Raw genomic sequence first — 5455 nt, 5'->3', positions numbered from 1 at the left:
TCTGGCGGCTGGATGGAGCACACAGAAAGGACAGGGGATTTGATGAATCGGCCGTTGTTATTGTTGCTATCTTCTGCTGCTACCATGTCTGATTAGGTTGAATGGGTCTGTGTGATTTGATGAAGCAATCGGTGGTTGCGTTGGATGGCGGTTTGGGGAGCTGGTTTGTCCTCTCCCTCCTCCTCTCTCCCTCCTTCCCCTCCCTCTATAAATTCTGGCTGAGGTATTTCCTTCCTCTTCTTTCTCTCTGTGGTGTTGGATTTTCCGTTTGTTTCGTCGGGGCTTTTTTTTTTTTTTTTTGATTCGCTTGGTTGACCGAAGTTCGAGTCCTGTCCTGCCCAGGTCTTATCTAATCGTTATCTGGTATCTGTTATCTGCCACACCCCCTTATCCTTATCTTGCGGCGTTGGTCGTCTTTTGCTGTGACGACGTGGTGATGGATGGCCTTGTCGCCAATACCATCGTCAACACCATCTGCGCCGCCACCATCCCCCCCCCCCCCCCCCCCCCCCCCCCCCCCNCCCCCCCCCCCCCCCCCCCCCCCCCGAGGCCTTCAACAGGCTGTGCTTCCCATGGACATTACATACCGTACGTACAATTGATTCTAAGTCTCTTTGTGCACATCAGCAACCAAATTGACCCCCGCGTTCCAGCAACGATGACCACAACAACGACGATCACAACAGCGACCATGGCGAGCTCCACCAGCCTAACAACTTTGCTGTCCAGGCTGTCGAGCTCTGCTTCTACGAGTCGCCCATCCCTCGCTTCGACTATCCATTGTCTCTTCACTTCAATGGTGCCGGTTCCGGCCTGACCGTCATCCGCCATCACCCGCCGCCCGTCCTGCCGACCCCGATCCCGCTCTGCTGTGTTGTCAGCTGCCTCGACCTCTAAAACCTCTGCTTCTGCCTCGCGCCTGGGCCTCTTGTCTCCGTCACCGCTACCCGTTACATCAAAGCTACCTTGCCGCCATCTCGCGCGCCTCTCCGCTGTCGGCATCGCCTTGCTCAAAGCTCCGTACCCCCCGCCCCCACCAACCACCGAACCATACATTAACACCAATCCCTCCTGTCTCGATACGATAAACGCATCCATGGTACTATGGCCCTTCCTTTCTCTACAGGCCTTTTGACAATCGTGGATGCATGGGTTCGCATCCCTCGCCGTCACTCGACCTCCTCCAACAATGACCTCGATGCAGCCCTCCTTCCCGCCTCGGCGGTGATCCCGCCCTCCGCGGCGAGGCGCCCATACTGTCTTTCGCGCGCGCCCCCTTCGCCTCGCGATACCAGCAGTGCGAACCACGCCAACACAGCGCGCTTCCGACACTCCTCCATCATCGCCGCCGTCGCAGCTGCGATCGCATCCTGGCGGGACATGGATGACGAAGTCAGTTTCGACCGCAGCTGCCCTCCCGCGCGCGGCGCCTCGGCACTACACCGCCTCCTCCGCACCCTAGCCATCGTCAACGACGACGATGCGCCTTCCTTGTACAGCGACAAGAGCGGCAACACCTCTCTCGCCCGGCTTCTCATCCCCATTTTCGATGGAAAGCTACGCCTCGGAGCAGCCCTTGCCGCCACGCGTGGTCTCGACGCCTATGTGGATAACCTCGCCCGCACTACGCAGAACAGAGAATGCGACTTCCTCCATGCCTGCACACACACCCGGCTGCCCCCTGATGCTGCTAAACCAGCCCGTGGCCTTCCTCGAGGACGGGGACTGGCCCCGCCGCCATTCGCTCGCCAATCAAACCCAGATCATCGCCGTTGGCTATAACCTCCTTGATGACCGGCCCCTCATTGCAGGTCGCCATCTCGCCGCCCTCGGCAATGGGGTAGACTACTTCATCACCATGGCTGCTACCTCGATCGGCGCGAAAACGAGCACTACCAGCTCTGATAAGACGGGCATGGAGGATTGGACATGCGGATCCTTCTAGAGGTCGCGGCCCTCGGAGGGCAACGCGGCTGCAGCCGACAGTCTCCGCACGCTACGTACCTCGTTCATTTCGGCTGTGATGGCTGAGGCCGCTGTGCGCAACAGGTGTGCGATACCGCGTCCCAGTTGAGGGGCGGCGACGGGTCGGTGCGGATTGCGATGCAGACCCAGACGCGAGTAACGCACGCGCAGCTCCCCCGGCCCGAGTCACTCGCCGAGATGCCGTGGAGCTAGCTGTGAGGGCTGGAGCGGACGAGCGTCGGTTGACGGAAAGGCTATATCTTTCAATAGCCGTGCAGAGCAGCGACTAGCAGCGGGTTGGGGATGTAAAGAGTGGCAGGGCAAGGCTTAGCCAGGGGCTTGGTCTCGTCTCTCACCTGTCTACTTGTCCGTGTGTTATGTGCGTGATGAAATGACGCCCAGGAAGCATGTGGTGACTGTCTTGCCTTCATTCCCGCCCTTGACGTGACCCAGGCAGGCCCTGTTGGGGATTCCTAAAATTCCTCCTTCCTATTTGAAGGCTGGGCCACTCGGCATGCCCTCGTACTCGATTGAAATGTTCGCAGGTTGCTGCCTCACCGGTGTTCCAATGTTATTGATCTTTCAGCCTTGATGGGATGCGTCGCCGAAAGTTCCACTCGGCGACCTTGAGGGAGCTCCACCGGGGTCGTCTCCGTAGTTGGGAAGTGCTGCAGGAGCTCTTATCGGAGCTCTTATCGGAGATTGACTAACGCAGGGCAGAGCTCGTCTGGGTGCTAAATGTGGGGCTCGTGCGAAATTTCGCACAGAGATACTGGGTTTAGCCAATCGGATGAAGCGACGCAGGCTTAGTGGGGCTTGTGCGACTGCAGTACGGTGCAGGGTCACATGATAGCGCGTCTTGACGCCCGTGGCAGACATTCAACCTAGCTAACGCGTGGGGGCTTGACGACGCGTGACATCGTGTACTTCCAGCCACTGATCGGCCACGGTGCCGCCACGCGCAAGTTGAGGTGGGCTGCTGCCTTTGTGTCTGCCTCACCGCTATCGTTCTCGACGGTGCACGCAGGCGTTTTTGGAATCAAGGTTGGAAAGGGTGGCCGCTCAGGCACAACTGCTAAAATCAAATGTGACGATTTTCTACACTTCCTCGTCATGTTCATTTTGCTTCCGCAACTTGGGCTCTTGACTCGATGAGGTTGGATGCAGTGTGGATTGATGATTGGGGCTGGGCAGCGAGCGGAAATGTGGAGGTGGTGACGGTGCTTCCATCACCACCTGGGTGTGCTAAGGTGCTGCAGCTTCAGTGGACCAACTGCCGATTTCAGTGCTTGAATCGGTAGTAGGTCCACTGAAGCTGCAGCTGTGCAGGAATTGCCTACCTCTGTTTTTCAACACCACACCCGCTTACTGAAGTTATTGCATTTCTCCCAGGCACCAGACGTCAATGTCGTGGTCATGCCTTGTGGTGTCAACCATGGGCTAGCTGATATCTAGACAGTCACCCGGTGGCTTGGTTGGCTAGACGCTCTGGCAGCATGACATATCCGTGGACATGACGTGCGCGACAGTCTATCGCTCCGTTGCAAGCCATCTTGGGCAACCTAACGAGATGAGACACCGTAGTAGCTACTCAAGTGCGTGTTCTTTCAGCTCCGTCGGCGACCTTTCCGAAGACTTGCGCCCAGATATCGTCATCCGCGTCCTCGTTCATCCTGTCGTCGTTGCGATGATGGCGGTGATCGTGCCCCGGAACAAACGGGCACATCAACCGCCCATCGCGTCCACGCTGAATAATCAACAGAATCTTCCTGGAGAGACCATGCTTTACTTGGAACAATTCCAAAACCTTCTTGCTGGCAGAGACATCCTCTGGCAGGTTGCAAGTGGAACCGTTAGAGCGCTCCAAGACAAACGCGTCGAATTTTTCAAGTCGACCGTGCTCTCTATCCCCACGGTCGTGGTCTCCAGACAGGTGCATCGTAAGAATTCCACCACGTGCCGGGTGTGGCCCAGATCAAGAAGTAAGATCAACATTTTACTAAGATCAACATTGTGGATTAACAAAGCGTCCAGAGCAACGAAATTCCCTGTCAGTTCAACAAATTGACTTATCACATTAACAAAGTGGCCTGGTAAATCAACAAAGTGTCCAGATCAACACCGGCGCCCTGCAGACATAAACGTTACAAAACAGCATGGACCCCAAGATGACCCATTCTGACTGGCTATTGAATCGCAGTGTACGGTTTTGATTTGGAACTTTTAACACCAGATACTTATTGAGCAGCCGGCGGTGGGTTGTAGAAAGCAGCCCTATTCTAGGGAGATGGTATGGACCCTAATGAGCCAGTTTCGGCCAGTTTGTGGCATGACACACCACCCAGGTCACATCACAGAGAAGCCTCCTGCGTGGCCAATGATCCCAGACTGTGCTTTTGTGGCTCACAAGGCAAGTCGACGATACCATCCCGGCGGAAACATCAGTGCCTTGGCTCAACCGTCCGCGGCAATGGGGCTTGCTCCCGTTATTGCCTTCCACATGCATCAGCCGTCATTGACAATGCCCGAAGAATTGAAGGAGCAGAGCCCGGCTTGCGGATGGATTGCGTCTTGGAGTAGAGCGACTAACCCGGTACATCAAGCAGCTGAAGTCTAGTCGTGGCCTCGGACACAAAATCCTTGCCCGATCCAGCGCGACATACGGCAGGCTACGAGGGGTGCTACCAATCACGGGTGAAATGCTTGGCGAAATGGCTCGCTGCATCTTCAGGGCGACGATCCGACTGCGGATGATACAGTACGACTTGAGTAGCTTGCAGACGGACACTTAGAGTATTTGATCCTATGTGAAGAAGAAGTAGCGAGGATCCAGATTCGGCTTGATGTGTGAAAGCGCTGAGTCTCAGTATGGTAAGAAGTACTCTAGTTAAGATTCTGCGGCTGCTGGCGAACATAGAAGAGGCATCCGCTCACAAAAAAGTCGAGAATCATATAGCATTTAACCTCAAGACATTCTTGAGGCACCGGAGACAGCGAATCCTCTGATCCGAAGGGAAATGAATTCGAAAACACGTGAAGCTATTTCAACGCGGCGAGCATCAAATCTCAGTCGGAGATCAGGCGAGCCCTCCCTCGCGTCATCGCTTTGTACGAATGATGGTGTTATCATTATTGTTGTTGTCGTCGTCGTCGTCGTCGTCTTGATTGTTATCGTTTATGCTGGAGCCCAGACTGTTCGGCTTCTTGCAATGTTGGCGTCATCGCGTGAGTAGTTGTCTTGGCTGCGGTGAGCAAGGCCAATTACTTCGTCATTGTTCCGGCTTCATAGAAGCTTGGCATTCAATATCCTCAGAATACTTTGCAGACCCATTACCGCTGCAACTCAGCCCCCGAAAGTTACTGGTGTCATTCAGGGGATCGAATATCTTCGACCGCTAAATGAAAGCATGGACTCTTGATCTATTTTCTGATATGACCGATCATTCTGAAGATGTGTGTAGAAGTGATTACCGGCTCCATTTCCACCGCA

The sequence above is a fragment of the Colletotrichum gloeosporioides genome (assembly GCF_011800055.1).
Source record: "Colletotrichum gloeosporioides strain Lc1 chromosome Unknown consensus_39, whole genome shotgun sequence".
In the NCBI taxonomy this organism is placed as follows: Eukaryota; Fungi; Ascomycota; class Sordariomycetes; order Glomerellales; family Glomerellaceae; genus Colletotrichum; species Colletotrichum gloeosporioides.
This window is presented reverse-complemented; position numbering follows the sequence as displayed.